This window comes from Mustela nivalis (assembly GCF_964662115.1).
Source record: "Mustela nivalis genome assembly, chromosome: 20".
Classification (NCBI taxonomy): Eukaryota; Metazoa; Chordata; class Mammalia; order Carnivora; family Mustelidae; genus Mustela; species Mustela nivalis.
The window spans coordinates 7,310,344-7,330,693 of NC_139039.1; the positions used below are offsets into that span (position 1 = coordinate 7,310,344).

Below are 20,350 nucleotides of genomic sequence, written 5' to 3' on the forward strand. Positions count from 1 at the left end.
TTTAAAAACTTAAATGATCATTTAAAACTATTTTCTCATAAAAAGTAAAATTACCAGATGGATCATAAAGCTTACTTTTGTATTTCCATTTAGTGTAGTTTTATTTATTTATAGAGATAATCCTACAAATCAGATGTTTGGTTTCTAATGCACACACCAAAAACATACACACAGTTTTTTAAAAAACTATAGAGGCTCATAGAATTTACATCAAGAAAATTTAACTTTCAAATATTCACCTGAAAACTTAGTTTGCAATTTCAGAAACATATCCTTAAATTCTAATGAGAATGAGACCCATCCAGTGGTACCCTGGAGCCAGCTAGGACCACCACCTCCAGAACTGGTTGTGCACATCTCTTCCTATCTCCAAGTTCAGTGACATTATGTGCTAGCTTGAAGTATTTGTACCTACAATCCCACTGTCCTTCACCAGGATTGGGTTGTGGGTTTTTTATTTTGTTTTATTTTTTTAAAGATTTTATTTATTTGAGAGAGAGAAAAAGAAAGAAAGAGCAGGGGGAGGGGAATGGGGAGAAGGAAAAGCAGACTCCCTGCTGAGACCTGGGATCATGACATGAGCTGAAGTCAGATGCTTAAAAAACTGAGCCATCCAGGTGATCCTGTTTGCTTGTTTCTTAATCCAAGGGTTTTTGCATTCCAAGAGGCCATCAGATACTTAGATTAGGAACTGACGGTTTCTGTAATTAATATATAGTATATATTATATATTAATATAATTAATGAAATAGTAATAGCAAACACCTTTATGGTACTTACTATGTGTTAGTCTCTATTCTGAATACTACTTAGATTTACTCGTTAAGTCCTCACAACAGCCCTGTGAGGTTTGAGACTAATACTATTCCCACTGTATAGAAGAAGAAACTGAGGCACAGATATTTAACTTGCCCTGCCCTTGACCTCTTGCTATTCTTCCTCTCAAAATAATATAAAACATCTCTCAGTTTCTAAGATCTCTATTCAACAACTTGGATCTAATTCCAAGCCTTAAATGTACAGAGGGTAAAAAAGTGTTCTATTCAGGGTATCCATTGTCCCAGCTTTTGTCACACCACCTTTATGATGTGCTGTGTGTGTGTGTGTGTGTGTGTGTGTGCGTGTGTGTGTGTGTGTGTGCGTGTGCGCACAAAGTATTTTACTCTGAAATACTTCACAGAGGTGATGTCCTTCTCAGGAGATACATGTTGTCAGTTTGTCCTAATATTCTATTGTTACTTTTGGATCACTTGATTAATTGCTGTCTTCCAGGTTTTTCCACTGTAAGTTTCTATGCTTCCATTTGCAATTAATAAGTCATCTATGAGGAAACAGTTGTGAGATTCTGTAAGCATCTGGATCCTCATAATAATTTCACTGATTAGTCTGAATATCCATTATAATTATTTAACTTCATTATTCCTTCTATATTGATAACACTATAAGGAAGAATTTTCCCTTCTATCCACTTATTTCATTTATTTATTGTTATTCAATTATTGTGATCAGTAATATATTAATTATATGGTCAGATGATCTATGACAAGGATGCCAAGCCCACTCAATGGGAAGTCTTACCTACGAATGAAAACTGGATATCCAATGCAAAAGAATGAAATTAGACCTTTATCTCACATCATGTACAAAAATAAACTCAAAATGGATTAAAGACCTAATGTAAGACCTCTAAGATTATAAACTCCTAGAAGAAAACATAGGGAAAAAGCTTTATGATATTGGACTTCACAATCATTTCTTGAACTAAAAGCACAAGCAACAATAGTAAGAATGGACAAATGGATCTACAACAAACTTAAAAACTTTTGTAAATCAAAGAATACAATCAAAAGAGTGACAATGTAATCTATAGAACAGGAGAAAAGACTTGCAAATCATATATATGACAAGAGAGTAATATCAAGAATATGCATAGAGTTCATACAATTCAACAATAATTTTTTAAAAAAATCAGATAACCTACTTAAATGGGCAAAGTACTTGAATAGAAATTTCTCCAAAGATGATATACAAATGGCCAGTAAGAACGAATAGATGTCCAACATCAATAGTCATAAGAGAAATACAAATGAAAATTACAATATCATCTTATACCCATTAGGATGACTATTATAATAAAGAACTGAAAGCAGAGTCCCAAAGTGTAAATTTGCACACCTATGACCCCAGAAGTATTATTCACAAGAGCTAAGACGTGTTAACGACCCAAATGTCCACTAACAAATGACTGTATTAACCAAATATGGTACATACATACAAAGGAATATTATTCAACCTTAAAAAGGAAGGCAGTCCTGTCACATGCTAAAACATAGATGACTGAAATGAGTCATCAATAAAAGACAAATATAGTATTACTCCACTTATATGAGGTATCTAAACTAGTCAAAACCATCAGAACAAGTAGAATGGAGGTTTTCAGAGACTGTTGGAATAGAGGAAAGAAAAGTTACCATCTAATGGGTATTGCAATATTGTGATAAGAAATAAATATTTCATCATTCAGATGATTGATGTATTTTTCATATGTATTTGGTCTTTGTCCACAGTTTCTGGTTTACAGCTCCCAAAACCCTTATAATTTCCTGTGTTGAGAAAGATTAAAGTGTCTTTTGTTATGTAAATGAAGTTAAGTTTTGAAGGCATCTAAGGATGGGAGCTGGTTGCCAGTGGAATCCATGTGATTCCATGTGGCTCTATGATTAGATGGGTGGAAATTTCAGTCCTGCTCTACCCTTCCCCCAACCTTCAGGGAGGTTGAATCAATTGTCAATGGCCAATGACTCAATCAGTTGTACCTATGCAATGAGGCTTCCGTAAAACACAAAAGGACAGGATTCCGAGAGCTTCTGGGTTGGTGAACATGTAAAGATTCGAGGACAGTGTGCATATAGAGAGGGCATGAAAGTTTGGCACCATTTCCCCATACATCTCTCTTCTACTTGGTGTACCTGAATTTTATCTTTTTATAATAAAAGAGCAATCTAGTAAGCAAAATGCTTCTCTAAGTACTGTGGGCCACTCTAGCAAATTAATTGAATCCAAGGAGGGAATCTTGGGAACCTCTGATTTATAGCCAGTTAGAAGTACAGGTAACAACCTGGACTTGCAATTGATATTTGAACTGAGTTGCCAAGGAAGAAGTCATTGGAACTTCCAATCTATAGCCAATTGGTCTGAAGCACAGGTGATAGCCTAAGATATCACCGAGGATAGAAACTGGCATATATATGGGGAGGGGATTGTGCATGCAGTCTTGTAGGACAGGACCCTTAACCTATGGAACATGATGTCATCTTTGAGTAGATAGAATTGAATTGAATTCTGCTGGTGTCCAAGAACTGCTTTTTGGTATAGGAGGAATCCGATCACCCACACTGGAAGCTGGGTGCTCAGAATACCAAAAAGAATATTAGCATTTCATATTTCCAAGATAAAAAACTTCTGGAGATCTGTTTCACAACAATGTAAATATATGTTAATACTACTGAACTGCACATTTAAAAATGTTAAGATGGCAAATTTTGTTTTTTACCACAGTAAAAATCATTCAAAACAGCTTTATTCAAAACAGCCAAAACTTGAAACTATCAAATTATCACCAACAGATAAATGAATAGTTTAATATCCATAAAATGAGATATTAAAAACAACAGAAACTATTTTGTCTAAGTATGTTACAAATGCCATGATACTTTATTATTGTGAACTTGAGATAGTCAATTATCTTTTAAAAAACATTTAAAAGGGGGCACCTGGGTGGCTCAGTGGGTTAGAGCTTTGCCTTCGGCTCAGGTCGTGATCCCGGGGTCCTGGGATCGAGCCCCACATGAGGCTCTCTGCTCGGCGGGGAGCCTGCTTCCCCCCCTCTCTCTATCTGTTGCTCTGCCTACTTGTTCTCTCTCTCTCTCTGCCAAATAAATAAATTAAATATTTTTTTAAAACATTTAAATGAAATACAGTATTTTATCCACATATTTTTTATTCCATCACTCTTCAATGCTTTGTTTAGATCCACATTTCCATCTGACATTATTTTCCTTCTACCTATAGTTTAGTATTTCCTTCAGTGCATATTTTCTACTGGCAAATTCTCTCAGATGTTCATATCAAAAAGAGTCTTTTCTACCCTTAATTTTCAAAATATTTTCATTGGTTAATAGAATGCTTACTTTACAGTTTTTCCCTCACATTTAAATAATGTAATTTAATTGTCAGACTTACATATTTTCTGATAAAAAGTCTGAAGTTATTCTTGCCATTGCTCCTCTGGACCCAATGTGTCTTTCTTCTCTGGCCACATTTAAAATATTATCATTAATGCTGGTTTTCAGTAATTTGATTATAATGTGCCTTCCCAGGTATATTTCTTTGAGTTTTTCTGTCTTAAGATTTATTGAATTTCTCTGAACTTTGAGTTTATGGCTTTCACCAAATTTTGAAAATTATAAAAAATTTTTCTAGCATCCTCTCCTCTTTTTCTATAACTCCAATTACAGATATACCAAACCATTTGATATCATCCCAGGAATTACTGGTTCATGTTTTTTTTTTTTTTTCAATCCTTTTAAATCCTTTTCCTTCAGTTTGAATAGTTTCTATTGGCTTATTTTTAAATTCACTGAAATGATCTTTCATGTCTACTGAGTTGTTAATCCCATCCATGGAATTTTTCATTTTAATTATATTATTTTCCCATTTCTAGAAATCCCATTTGTGTTTTATATTTCTACTTTCTCTTATTATTATGTTAATATTTCTTAAGTCCCTGAGAATAATAATCACTTTTAAAAGTCCCTATCAGTAAATTATATCATTTTAAACATTCTAAGGTCTATCTTTATTGGCTAATTTTTTTTCTGGTATGGGTCACATAATTCTCCCTCTTTGCATATTTCCTTACTTAAAAAGTTTTACATTAGATATTGTGGATATTATACTGTAGAATGTATAGATTTTGTTGCTTTCCTTTAAAGATTGCTATACTTTGTGCTGGCAGGCAGCTAAGTTACTTGCAAAACAGATTGATCAAGCCTTTTAAACTTTGAAAGGGAAGATTTAGAATATCCTTTTCTCTAGGATGAATTTACTGTTCCTAGTCAAGTAATAACTTTTCTGGGGTTTCTAGTGATAAGTTTAGTAAGTTACATGAATAGAAATGAATATGCAAACATTATTAACTTTCCTACACTCTAAACGTAATGGGAAAAGATCCCTAAACACACTAAAAAGAAACTATGGAATATAGAGAAATAATTTTAAAAATAAATATTCAACATCAAATGAAAAAGACCACCAAACTTTCCTGAAAACTATATCAAAGATTTGAATAAATAATCCAAGAAAGAATAATTATAAAACTTGACATATATAATATTAATATTTAATGGATTTTTACCAACTCCTAATAAAACAGTATTATAGTTAGTGAGAATAGTCAGGTCAATAAATAAAACAGCCATTATACATATCTGACAAATGATAATATACATAGCACCACATCTTAGACACCACATGGAAATTAGAAGCCCAGTGGCCAAAAGGCAGAAACAACTTTTCCATTAAAATATATCTATCAAGAAGAGGTTTTAGGGCACCTGAGTGGCTGTTGGTTAAGCGTCTGCCTTTGGTGCAAGGTCCCGGGATGGAGTACTGCATTGAACTCCCTGCTCAGCAAATAGTCTGCTTCTCCCTCTCCCAATGCCACTCCCCCTGTTTATTCCTTCTCTCTCTCGCCCTCTCTTCCTCTCTCAAAATGAATAAATAAAATATTTTTTAAAAATGAGGCTTTAACTCTTTTAAATGATTATCATAACATCAAAACAAAATATTTCAACTATAAGAACACAATACACATACAACATATTTTAGGTTTACGCTCTTAAAGTATGATTTAAACTTTTTTAACATAAACTGAACTTAGCACTGGATGTATATATTAGATTTGTTAAGATTCATCAGTATGACACATAATGATTTGCTTTTAAGTTTTTATTTAAATTTCAGTTGATTAACATACAGGGTAATAATAATTTCAGATTAAAATATAGTGATTCAACATACAACACCTGCTGCTCATCACAATCAAAATGCATTCCTTAATTCTCAACACCAATTTAACCCAGCCTCCTGCCCACCTCCCCTCTAGTAACCATCAGTTTGTTCTCTAGAGTTGAGAGTCTGTTTTATGGTCTGCCTCTCCCTTTTTTCCACTTTGCTCATTTGTTACAATTCTTAAATTCCACATATTAGTGAAATCATAAGGTATTTGTCTTTCTCTGTCTTTCTTCACTTAGCATTAATACTCTCTAGCTCCATCCACATCATTGCAAATAGCAAGATTTCATTCTTTTTATGGCTGAATAATATTCCAGTGTGTGTGTGTGAGAGAGAGAGAGAGATCTTCTTTATCCATTCAGCAGTCAGTGGATACTTTGGCAGTTTCCATAATTTGGTTATTATACATAATGCTGCTATAAACATTGGGATGCATGTATATTTTGAATTAATGTTCTTGTATTTGTTGGGTAAATACTTAGCATTCTAATTGCTGAATTCAGTAAAGTCACAGGGTACAAAATCAAAATAAAGAAATCTGTTACCTTTCTATATACTAATAATGTAGCAGCAGAAAGAGAAATCAAGGAATTGATCCCATTTATAATTGCATCAAAACCAATAAAACACATAGGAATAAACCTAAACAAAGAGGTCTTTCAAGTCCTGTACTCTGGAAACTATAAAACACTAATGAAAGAAATTGAAGAAGACACAAAGAAATGAAAAAACAACACTCCATTTGGATCAGAAGAAAAAATATTGCTAAAATGTCTGTACTACCCAAAGCAATCTACACATTTAATGCATTCCCTATCAAAATGCCAACAGCATTCTGGGGTGCCTGGTTGTCAGTTAAATAGCCAACCCTTGATTTTGGCTCAGGTCATGATCTCAGGGTCGTGGGACTGAGCCCCACTTCCGCCTCCATGCTTAGCACAAAATCTGCTTGAGATTCTCTCTCCTCCTATTCTTCTGTCCCTTCCACATTCACATTCTCTTTCTCTCTCTCAAATAAATTAATAAATTAATTTAAAAAAAAAACAACAACAGCATTTTTCACAGAACTAGAACAAATAATCCTAAACTTTGTATGGAACCACAGAAAACCTCAAATAGCCAAAGCAACCTTGAAAAAGAAAGGCAAAGCTGGTCGCATCACAATTCTGGACTTCAAGTTATATTAAAAAGCTGTAGTGATCAACACAGTATGGTTCTGGAAGGAAAACAGATGGTCTTAGTGAGAAAGAGAAAATCCTAAAGCAGCCCGGGACAAGAAGTCTATAACATACAATGGTTAAAAATACTAGATTGGCAGCAGACTTATCCACAGAGACCTTGCAGGCCAGAAAGAATTAGCATGATATTTTCAGAGGACTAAACAAGAAAAACATACAGCCAAAAATACTCTATCCAGCTAGGGTATCATTGAAAACACAAGGAGAGATAAAAAGCTTCCAGGACAAACAAACTCTAAAAGAATTTGTAAACTCCAAAGCAGCTCTACAAGAAATATTGAAAGGGGTCCTATAAGCAAAGAGAGAGCCTAAAAGTAGTAGACCAGAAAGGAACAGAGAAAATATACAGTAACAGTCGCCTTACAGGCAATACAATGGCACTAAATTCAATTCTCTCAATAGTTACCCTGAATGTTAACGGGTTATATGCCCCAATCAAAAGACACAGGGAATCAGAATGAAGAAAAAAAAATCAATATGCTGTCTACAAGAAACTCATTTTAGACCCAAAGACACCTCCAGATTTAAAGTGAGGAGGTGGAAAACCATTTACCATGCTAATGGACATCAAAAGAAAGCTGGGGTGGCAATCCTTATATCAGATCAATTAAATTTTAAGCCAAAGACTATAATAAGAGATGAGAAAGGACACTATATCATACTCAAAGGGTCTGTCCATCAAGAAGAGCTAACAATTTTAAATATCTATGCCCCCATCATGGGAGAAGCCAATTATATAAACCGATTAATAACAAAATCAAAGAAACACATTGACAATAATACAATAATAGTAGGGGACTTCAACACTCCCCCTCACTGAAATGGACAGATCATCCAAGAAAAAGATCAACAAGGAAATAAAGGCCTTAAATGACACACTGGACCAGATGGACATCACAGATATATTCAGAACATTTCATCCCAAAGCAACAGAATACACATTCTTTTCTAGTGCACATGGAACATTCTCCAGAATAGATCACATCCTGGGTCCTAAATCAGGTCTCAACCAGTATCAAAAGATTGGGATCATTCCCTGCATATTTTCAGACCACAATGCTCTGAAGCTAGAATTCAATCACAAGAGGAAATTTGGAAAGAACCCAAATACATGGAGACTAAACAGCATCCTTCTAAATAATGAATGGGTCAATCAGGTCAATCAAGAAATTAAAGAGAATTTAAAAAATTCATGGAAACAAATGATAATGAAAACAAAACGGTTCAAAATCTGTGGACATAACAAAGGCAGTCCTGAGAGGAAAATATATAGTGATAACCAGCCTTTCTCAAGAAACAAGAAAGGTCTCAAATACACAACCTAACTCTACACTTAAAGGAGCTGGACAAAGAACAACAAAGAAAGCTTAAACCCAGAAGGAGAAGAGAAATAATAAAATCAGAGAAGAAATCAAAGAAATAGAAAACAAAAAAACAACAGAAAAAAATCAATGAAACTAGGAGCTGGTTCTTTGAAAGAATTAATAAGATTGATAAACCCCTGGCCAGACTTATCAAAAAGAAAAGAGAAACGACCCAAATAAATAAAATTCATGAATGAAAAAGGAGAGATCACAGCCAACACCAAAGAAACACAAACAATTATAAGAACATATTATAAGCAACAATATGCCAGCAAATTTGACAATCTGGAAGAAATGGATGCATACCCAAAGACATATAAACTACCAAAATTGAACCAGGAAGAAATAGAAAACATGAAAAGACCCATAACCAGTAAGGAGATTGAAGCACTCATCAAAAATCTCCAAACAAAAAAGAGCCCAGGAACAGACAGCTTCCTAGGAGAATTCTACCAAACATTTAATGAAGAATTAATTCCTATTCTCCTGAAACTGTTTCAAAAAATAGAAATGGAAGGAAAACTTGCAAACTCATTTTATGAGGCCAGCATTACCTTGATCCCAAAACCAGACAAAGGCCTCTTCAAAATGGAGAATTTCTGGCCAATATCCTTGATGAACACAGATGCAAAAATTATCAGCAAAATACTAGCCAATAAAATCTAGCAGTACATTAAAAGGATTATTCACCACAACCAAGTGGAAATTATTCCTGGGCTGCAAGGTTGGTTCAACAACTACAAATCAATCAATGTGATACAACACATAATAAAAGAAATAACAAGAACCATATGATACTCTCAATAGATGCTGAAAAAGCATTTGACAAAGTATAGCAACCTTTCCTGATCAAACTCTTCAGAGTGTAGGGGGATAGAGGGTACATACCTCAATATCATCAAAGCCATCTATGAAGAACCCACCACAAATATCATTCTCAATGGAGAAAAACTGAGAGCTTTTCCACTCAGGTCAGGAACACGGCAGGGATGACCATTATCAACACTGCTATTCAACACAGTACCAGAAGTCCTAGCCTCAGCAATCCGACAACAAAAAGAAATTAAAGGCATCCAAATCGGCAAACAAGAAGTCAAACTATCACTCTCTGCGATGATATGATACTTTATGTGGAAAACCCAAAAGACTCCACTCCAAATCTGCTAGAACTTGTATAGTATTTCAGTAAAGTGTCAGGATATAAAATCAATGCACAGAAACCAGTTGCATTTCTTTACACCTACAACAAGACAGAAGAAAGAGAAATTAGGAAGTCCATCCCATTTACAATTGCACCCAAAAACACAAGATACCAGGAATAAACCTAACCAAAGAGGCAAAGAATCTACACTCAGAAAACTATAAGTACTCACGAAAGAAACTGAGGAAGACACAACGAAATGGAAAAATGTTCCATGCTCCTGGATTGGAAGAATAAATATTGTGAAAATGTCTATGCTACCTAAAGCAATCTGCACATTTAATGCAATCCCTATCAAAATCCCCTCCATCTTTTTCAAAGAAATGGAACAAATAATCCTAAGATTTATATGCAACCAGAAAAGACCTCGAATAGCCAGAGAAATATTGAAAAAGAAAGCCAAAGTTGGTGGCATCACAATTCCAGACTTCAAGATCTATTACAAAGCTGTCATCATCAAGACAGTATGGTACTGGCACAAAAACAGACACATAGATCAATGGAACAGAATAGAGAGCAAGCCCAGAAACAGACCCTCAACTCTATGGTCAACCAATCTTCGACAGAGCCGGAAAGAATGTCCAATGGAAAAAAGACAGCCTCTTCAATAAATGGTGCTGGGAAAATTGGACAGCCACATGCAGAAAAATGAAATTGGACCATTTGCTTACATCACACATGAAAATAGACTCAAAATGGATGAAGGACCTCAATGTGAGAAAGGAATCCATCAAAATCCTTGAGGAAAACACAGACAGCAACCTCTTCAACCTCAGCCGCAGCAACATCTTCCTAGGAACAATGCCAAAGGCAAGGGAAGCAAGGGCAAAAATGAACTATTGGGATTTCATCAAGATCAAAAGCTTTTGCACAGCAAAGGAAACAGTTAACAAAACCAAAAGACAACTGACAGAATGGGAGAAGATATTTGCAAACAACATATCAGATAAAGGACTAGTGTCCAGAATCTATAAAGAACTTATCAATCCCAACACCCAAAGAACAAATAATCCAATCAAGAAATGGGCAGAAGGCATGAACAAACATTTCTGCAAAGAAGATTTCCAGATGGCCAACAGACACATGAAAAAGTGCTCCACATCACTTGGCATCAGGAAATCACAAATCAAAACCACAATGAAATACCACCTCACACCAGTCAGAATGGCTAAAATTAACAAGTCAAGAAATGACAGATGCTGGTGAGGATGCAGAGAAAGGGGAACCCTCCTACACTGTTGGTAGAAATGCAAGCTGGTGCCACCACTCTGGAAAACAGCATGGAGGTTCTTCAAAATGTTGAAAATAGAGCTACCCCACAACCCAGCAATTGCACTACTGGGTATTTACCCTAAAGATACAAATGTGATCCGAAAGGGCACGTGCACCCAAATGTTTATGGCAGCAATGTCCACAATAGCCAAACTATGGAAAGAACCTAGATGTCCATCAACAGATGAATAGATAAAGAAGATGTGGTGTATATATATATATATACAATGGAATACTATGCAGCCATCAAATGAAATGAAATCTTGTCATTTGTGACAACGTGGATGGAACTAGAGGGTATTATGCTTTGTGAAATAAGTCAATTGGAGAAAGACAATTATCCTAAGATCTCCCTGATATGAGGAAGTTGAGAGGTAATGTGGAGGTTTGGGGGGTAGGAAAAGAATAAATGAAACAAGATGGGATCAGGAGGGAGACAAACCATAAGAGACTCTTAATCTCACAAAACAAACTGAGGGTTGCCAGGGGCAAGGAGGTAGGCAGAGGGTGGTGGGGTTATGGACATTGGGAAGGCGTGTGCTATGAAGTTTATAAACCTGGTGATTCATAGACCTGTACCCCTGGGACTAATAATACAATATATGTTAATTGAAAAATTAAAAATGTAATAAATAATTAAATAAAATAGTACTTAGGCTTGAAAGGAAGAATTGGGAGAGACATGCTCATACACTTATTACCACAGGATAAATTTATAAACTTTCTGGAAATCACTTAAAAATTTTAGGTGATCTTAAAGGGGATTAGTATCTTATACTCTATAATCCACTTCTGGAAACCTCTCCCACAGAAATAATATACAAGTTTCTCATAAAAGCAAATTTCAGTAAAAAAGAAGAATGAAATATCATATGATATTGAACATATGGGACTGGTGAAAAGAAATAAAGTTATATAATATTATTTTCTATAACAATTTTTAGGCAATGTTTAAAAGATGGAAAAATTCTTAGAAGTGAAATGCTTTGGATAGAGAAATCATCTGTTACCCCCTGTACATAGTACCATGTCTTCTTGGTTGAGTCAATGACTCAATGAATGAGGCTACACATGTATACATAAACATATTTAGTGAATGAATGAATAGATTTATACATACTTATACATATACATATATACACTTGTAGATGCATGGAACAAAGAAAGCTTTCGGGAGAACAGTTAAGTCTGCATTATAAAAAATATAGTTAATTTTTTACTTTCTACTTTAGATTTCTAAATCTCCAAAGTCTTTCATGATAAATAAGTAGTACTTTTATTATGAAGAAAGAAAATAAGTAGTATCTAGGAATTTGAAGGAATGAAAATTTGCATCGTTAACAAGTCAACAATTGACCTATCAGACAAATATAGCCTCCAAATAAATTTTCTTTGACATGCCCAGAGTGTCCAGAGGAATATTTATAACACTCATTGCTCAAGAGAATTGGGGATAAAGGAGGGAGACGGGGGGGGGAAGAGGTAGTTTTTTTACATTGTAAGTAAAATTAAAAGTGTTTTGGCATTTATGAAAAATAATTTGGCTTTAAGAAATCATTAAAATTTTGAATATATAGATATAGATATACACACACACTTCAACCAAGTAGTCATACTAGTAGTATGACTACTTGGTTGATCCTGGTTATCTTCCCACAGCAACATAGGTTCTAGCATTCAAGGACATACATATACAAGGATACTTATTAAATCTATATCTCCTCATTTGGAAGCATCTGAGTGAAGCATTGTTGAATGAAAAAGTAAGATACGGAAAAGTGTGGTATGCCTATATGTATCTATATTATCAATCGATAGATGATAAATAGATGATAGACAGATACATGATAGATATACATTCAGCAAATATTTGCATTCCTACATTGTGCCCAGCAGTTCTGGGCTCTTGGTAACTAACAACAAAGAATACATGTCTATATGAATATAGCTCTGTACCTGAATAAATGAGTCTAGAATAAACAAAAAAGTAATGATACATGGTAGACTGATAACAAGAGAACACCACAAAAATTAATGTCATAACACTGGTATAATTATGTAATCCTATCACCAAAAATACATGTATACGAACATACATGTGCATGCACAGAGATATTCAAAAGAATAATCTACAATAAAAAAACATAACTTAGTAAGTATATCAATGGCAATATAACTATTTAATGTCCATGGTTGTATACCAAATTTGCCTTACCTGTTTATTTACTCTTTTGGCATATTTAAATTTGTGAACCCTGAAACAAAATTTTCAACAGACAGTATTTTTTAATTTGGATAATGATTTACACTTGTATTAGAATGTGAGGGGTTTTTAAACTTCCTATACACTACAATCTTTTTTTTTCCTTATTATTCTAATATGTGTTATTGTACCATTGCGTGATTTTGACTTTATGCTAATTTTCTAAACGGTAACCTACATAAAGGCAATTTGCCTAGGCAAATTCACTCAATGTCAGTTGCCTTAACAGTCAATTAATCAAATAGTTACTTAGTACTTGTAATGCCAAAAATTTAATCTCAGTATTTATATAGAAATATGATTGGCTGAGGGCACCTGGGTGGCTCAGTGGGTTAAAACCTCTGCTTTCGGCTCAGATCGTGATCCCAGGGTCCTGGGATGGAGCCCCACATCAGGCTCTCTGCTCAGCAGCGAGCCTGCTTCCTCCTCTCTCTCTCTCTCTGTCTGCCTCCCTGCCTACTTGTGATCTCTGTATGTCAAATAAATAAATAAATAAATAAATAAATAAATCTTAAAAAAAAAAAAAAAGAATTATGATTGGCTGGATTGGTTGTCACTGCACTGGAAGACTTCTGCGAAGTTTTAGTAGAGCGGTTTTCATTTTGTTTTCAGAAAAGCATTTTAATAAATTTTCCATTTATATATGCCCAATTATATCTCTCTAGCTATAGCAGCAGAGACCTACTATTCAAATTTTTGTGAGAACAAGCACAGAACACCTGTCCTTGTCTGGCATGTGAGGAGCTTGGGGGTCACCACTCTATCCTAATAAGTAAAAAGCTGAATAAGCTGAAAATTAACAATTCTTCTATATCCATCAGAAAGGTGAAATCACAAACAAACTCTCACCTCCAAAACTGGAGACACAGGCAAATACACAAAGTCAGAACTTAACAAAACAGAAGCCCACATGGGAATCAGTACCAGAGTAGAAAAAATGAAACTGTCATTGATGTACTACTTGGAGGCTCCATTAGAGTTAGAAACTTCAGTGTGCTGTGGAGGTGGGGGGTCTAGTTATTAGAGTATCCCCATACTTTTCTGAGTTTTACATCCAGAAGCTCAACCAGATTCTCACAGAAAATATAAGAGAAAAACTCCCTGTACCCACAGCAGGGGGAAGAGAAAAGGACCAGTTTTGAAATATGCAGGAGTACTCTGTTCTTCTTAACAAGACCAAACTTAAAGAGAAACTATTTTACCAGAGCCTAAAATTATTGAGCTTTTTCAGAGCCTAACTGACATAATGGAAGGGAAATGCCCAATTCCAGTCTATTCTAGCCATACTGTCCCACGTAAAAGAAGAAAAAAACTTACAAGCACTTGTAAAATTCACAGACCAGAGGCATAAGCTCATTAAAAGAATGAGACTTAATTATGATTACAGAATTCTACCACCCCCCACCTTTCCAACACAATTTACCAATACATTATTATTAGTTCCTTTTACTCAGTACATCATGTACAGCTACCAAGAAAAAAATCATGAGGCATACAAAAAAGCAAAAACAAAACAAAACAAAAACCACAATGTGAACAGAGCAAACACCAGAACCAGACTCAGCTAAAGCAAGGATGTCAGAATTATCAGACCAGGAACGCTAAGGGCTCTAATGGATAAAACAGACAGCATGCAAGTATAGATGGGTAATAAAAGGTGGAAAATGAAACTATTAAGAAAGAATCTAAAGGGGCACCTAGGTAGCTCAGTTGATTAAGTGTCTGCCTTCAGCTCAGGTCATGATCCCAGGGTCTTGGGATGGAGTCCCACATTGAGCTCCCTGCTCAGCAGGGAGTCTGCTTCTCCCTCTCCTTCTTTGTGTGCACTCTCCCTCTCCCTCTCTCTCTCTCTGGAGGAATCTAAAAAGAAATGCTGGAGATAAAATTGTGAAAGAAATAAACAATGACTTTGATGGAATCAGGAGTAGACCTATAAAGCTTGAGGAAAGAATCTCTGATTTTGAGGGTATCTCAACAGTAACTTCCAAAACTGAAAACTAATGAGAAATAAAGACTGAAAAAGAACCCCAGGAATCCCAAGGACTGTGGCACAACTATAAAAGGCACACCATACGTGTATTTGGAATACATTATGAAAATAAAGAAATAAGAGATATTTAAATGAATAATAACTGAACATTTTTAAGATCAGACACCAAACCAGAGATCCAAGAAGCTCAGAAAACAACAAGCAAAAATTTCCACCTAGCTATATCATCTTCAAACTTTAGAAAATCAAAGATGAAGAAAAATCTTGAAAACAGCCAGAAAGGGGGGGAAATCTAGAGAGGTGCAAGGATAAAAATTACATTAGACCATTATTCTGAATTGATGTAAGCAAGAAGAGCATGGAGTGAAATATTTAGTGTCTTAAGAAAATAATCACCAAGTTAGAATTTGGAATCCTGCAAAATACTCTTTAAAAGGAAAAAAGAGACTCTCTCAGACAAACAAAAATTGAGATATTTGTCAAGAGCTGGCCTACCTTGGAAGAAATGACAAAAGAAGTTCATCAGAGAAATGGAAAACTATATAAGGCAGAAAAATTGTATTTTACATATACAGAAAAGGAGCATTAAGGATGGAGTAAATGAACATAAAATAAAAACTTTTATTGTTCTTAATTGATCTAATGGATACCAGATTATTCAAAGTAATGATAACAACAAGTATATATGCTTTTGTGTAAGTAAAATGAATCACAAGATGATATGAAGATTGGGAAATAAGATATTGATAATTTACTTATTATAAGGTTACTTACACTACTTGTAGGACAGTGTTATTTGAAACTGGACTTAGATTAGTTGTAAATGTATATTGCAAACAGTAGGGCAACTACTAAAAAAGTAAACATAGTATATAGTATATAGTATATACTACATAGTAGTATATATACTAGTATATAGTAGAAGTATAACTGATATGTTAAGAAAGGAGAGAAAACAGCATCATATAAAAGGCTCAACTAGAACCACAAAGATAAGAAAACAGTGGAAGACATAAATAGGAATAAAGAACAATAACAATAAATGGAAAATACTAATAAACATAGTAGACATAGATTAATATCTATTCTCTTCAAATTATTCTAAAACTACAAGAAGAAAGCCAGCTCCTAAATACATTCAATGAGGCCAGAATTGCTTTAGTAGAGAGCAAAACCAGATGTAGACAACACAAGAAAAACAAACAAACAAAAGAACTATAGGCCAGTATCGCTCATGGACACAGATGTAAAAATTCTCAACAAAATATTAGCAAACAGCATTCAACAACACATTTAAAAATTTATTCAGGTTGGCCAAGTGGGATTTTATTCTGGTGATTCAAGGATGGTTCAATATTCCCAAATTAACCAATGTGATACTATACTAGCAAAATGAAGACAAAAATAACATGATCATCTCAATAAATGAAGAAAAAGCATTTAATATTCAATATCAGTTTATCATAAAAAATCTCACCCTATACTTAACATCATGCTCTATGTTGAAAAACCAAGAGCTTTTCCTCTAAGACTAAGAACAAGACAACGAGGTCTACTCTCACTACTTTTATTCAACATAGTACTGGCAATTTCAGTCACCTCAATCAGACAAGAAAAAATTAAAAGAATGCATCCATATTGGTCACTATTTGCAGATAGTAAAATACGATACATACAAAACCCTGAAGACTCCACCAAAAAACTATTTGAAGGCATAAATGAATTCAGTAAACTTTTAAGATACAAAATTAATACACATAAATCAGTTGTATTTCTATATAATAACAAGGAGCAGAAAGAGCAATTTAAAAAAACAATCCCATAAGAATTGCACCCCTCCCCCCAAAAAATCTAGGAATAACCTTAACCTAGTTGATGAGAAACCTATACTCTGTAAACTATAAATCTCACAAAACAAACTGAGGGTCGCTGGGGGGAGGGGGGTTGGGAGAAGGGGGGTGGGGTTATGGACATTGGGGAGGATATATGCTATGGTGAGTGCTGTGAAGTGTGTAAACCTGGTGATTCACAGACCTGTACCCCTGGGGATAAAAATATATGTTTATAAAAAATAAAAAATTAAAATGGGAAAAAAAAGAAATAACATCTGCAATTTAAAAAAAAAAAAGAAAACACTGCTGAAAGAAATTGAAGACAACACAAGTAAATGAAAAGATATTCCATGGTTATGAATTAGAAGATTGAATATTGTTAAAGTGTCCATACTATCCAAAGCAATCTACAGAGTCAATGCAATTCTCAACACAATACAGATGGCATTTTTTACAGAATTAGAATAATACTGAAATCATTAGTATGGAACACAAGAAACCCTAAACAGCCAATGAGAGGTTGAGAAAAAAGAACAAAGCTGGAGGTATTAGAACCCCAGACTTTAAGACATGTACTACAATGTTGTAGTAATCAAAACAGTACAGTACTGGCACAGAAACAGACATGTACATAAATAGAACAGCATAGAGGGACCATCCTTAAATGGTCAATTAATCTATAATAGAAGAGGCAAGAATATACAGTGTGGGAAAGAGTTTCTTCAATAATTAGTGCTGGGAAAATCCATGTTGTATATAAATATATATATTTTTATATATATTAAATATATATTATTAAATATAAATATATATTATTTATATATATAAATATAGTATTTATATTAGTGTATATATATTATATATAGTATATATACTTTATGTATAATAATATATAATTTATGTATATATACTATATATTATATATTATTATATTATTATATTATATATATAATATAAATATATATAAATATAAATATAATTTTATATTTATATAAAATATATACTATATATTTTATATAAATGTATATACATTTATATATAAATGTATTATATATAAATATATTATAATGTAATATAATATATAATATAATATAAATATATTATATATATACTTTATAGATAGTTTATATATAATATATATAATTTATATATATACTATATATACTACATAAATAAACTATATACATAAAGGAATCTTATATTATATATAATATATATTTATAATTTATATATACAAATTAATTATATATGAATATATTAATATTTATAATTAACCAATATTAATATATATAAATATATTTATATATAAAGTGTATATAATATACACTTAATAATATAATATATAATTAATATCAATATAGATTGATTGATATTAATTATATATAAATAGTTATTTAATTAAATAATATATTAATTATATTAATATTATATTATATAATATATATTATATATAATATTATATTAATAATTAATGATATATTAATTATATAAGTTAATAATTAATATGAATTAAGTTGATATGAATATTAGTATATTTATATATAATATATAATATTTTTTATATATATATGTGAGGGTGCAAGAAATGTGGAGCAAATATATCCATACAAGGTTGTAAAAAGACCCAGATATAAAATATAAGATAATATTTGCTAGCAGCAAACTGCTGACAACAACTAGTAAAGATTTAAGAAGCTAACTACTTCAAATGTGAAAGAAGCAACACAAAACTTGAGGAACATGAAGAATCCTGGAAACATGTATTACCAAAAGATAATAGTCTAGTAACTGAACTCAAAGCACAGAATTTGGCAATTTAGCTGAAAAAGAATTCAACAAAGCTATTTTGAGGAATTTAGCAAAGAGAAATCATAAAAAATTCCAGAGATACAGAATGTAATAAATGACAAGAAAAATGCAATAGAGAGCACCTATAGCAGTATAAAACAAACAGAAGATAGAAATGTTGATCCAGATTATAGAAACTTTTAAATAATCCCATTATAGTAGAACAAAGAAAACAGAATGAAAAACAATGAAGAAAATAACACGTGATCTAATGGGAAATCATCAAACATATATATTAGAATAATTGGCGTTCCAGAAGAAAGTGAGGAAAACAGAACAGAAAGTCAATTTAAAGAAAAAATAGGAGAGTTTCAGGGAAGATGGTTGAGTAGGAGGAACCTGAACTCACTTCATCCCACAGACACACTGAGATAATAACTACATATATGCAACTAACTCTGAAAATGACCTGAAAACTGGTAGAACAGATGATCCACCATAGAGAGAAGACTACATTTAAAAAGGTAGGAGGAACTTTCTAAATCATCAGGGTTTAACTTGGGAGAGCTTGAGCATGATAGCAAACTGAGTTCTCACCCTTAAAGAGTCAGCATAATAAATAACTTGACCTAAAACGCAGCACAGAAGCAATAGTTTGAAAAGTGCCTAGGATATACATTTACTTTTCTCAAAATACGTACAGTATCTTCAGTAGATACCTCCAGGAATAAAATTGCTGGTGGGCACAATTTCTCACCCCCAGCTTAGACAGCTGACACTTGTGGGAGTGCTTTTTCCTTCTATCTAGCTAGCACTGCATGCCCTGTCTCCACATTCCCCATCAGACTTGCCCTATCCGACCTGCATGCTGTAGCAAGCATCTCTCCAAGGAAGCTTCTGCCCTGCCTCACATTGCAAGCAACACCAGCAGGGAAGAGTGTCTCTCCAGAGTGACTTCTGCCCTGGGGAAAAGGGAGATAACCACACACACCAGTACATAGCTCCAGCCAGGACTCTTAGCTGGCTGCACACAGAGGAAGCTCTGCCAGTTGGCATGCTTGCAACCGTGGCAAAGAAGCTAATTGAGGATGTCTAGTTGGCCTACCAGCCCCACCCACTAACAAAAACGTCTCAGTTGGCCACATAAAGAGCAAGCCCCACCATTTGGTGCACCCATAGTTGTAGCACGGAGGCTGACTGCAGGCACCTAGTCTGATTGCCAATCCGTTCTACCAGAGAACCTGTGGTGACCTCAGACAGGTCTCTTAACAGCACAGGAACCAAACCCTGTTCAGTGAGCCGACAATAGGCAGAGGAGGTTATTGCA

At 33.8% G+C, this 20,350-nt stretch overlaps 1 protein-coding gene across 6 annotated transcripts in view; it reads right to left on the minus strand.

Moving 5' to 3' along the window:
• ADAM32 (ADAM metallopeptidase domain 32) overlaps window positions 1–20,350 on the minus strand; it is a 197,757-nt gene that overhangs the window by 21,205 nt on the left and 156,202 nt on the right. The window lies entirely within an intron of this gene.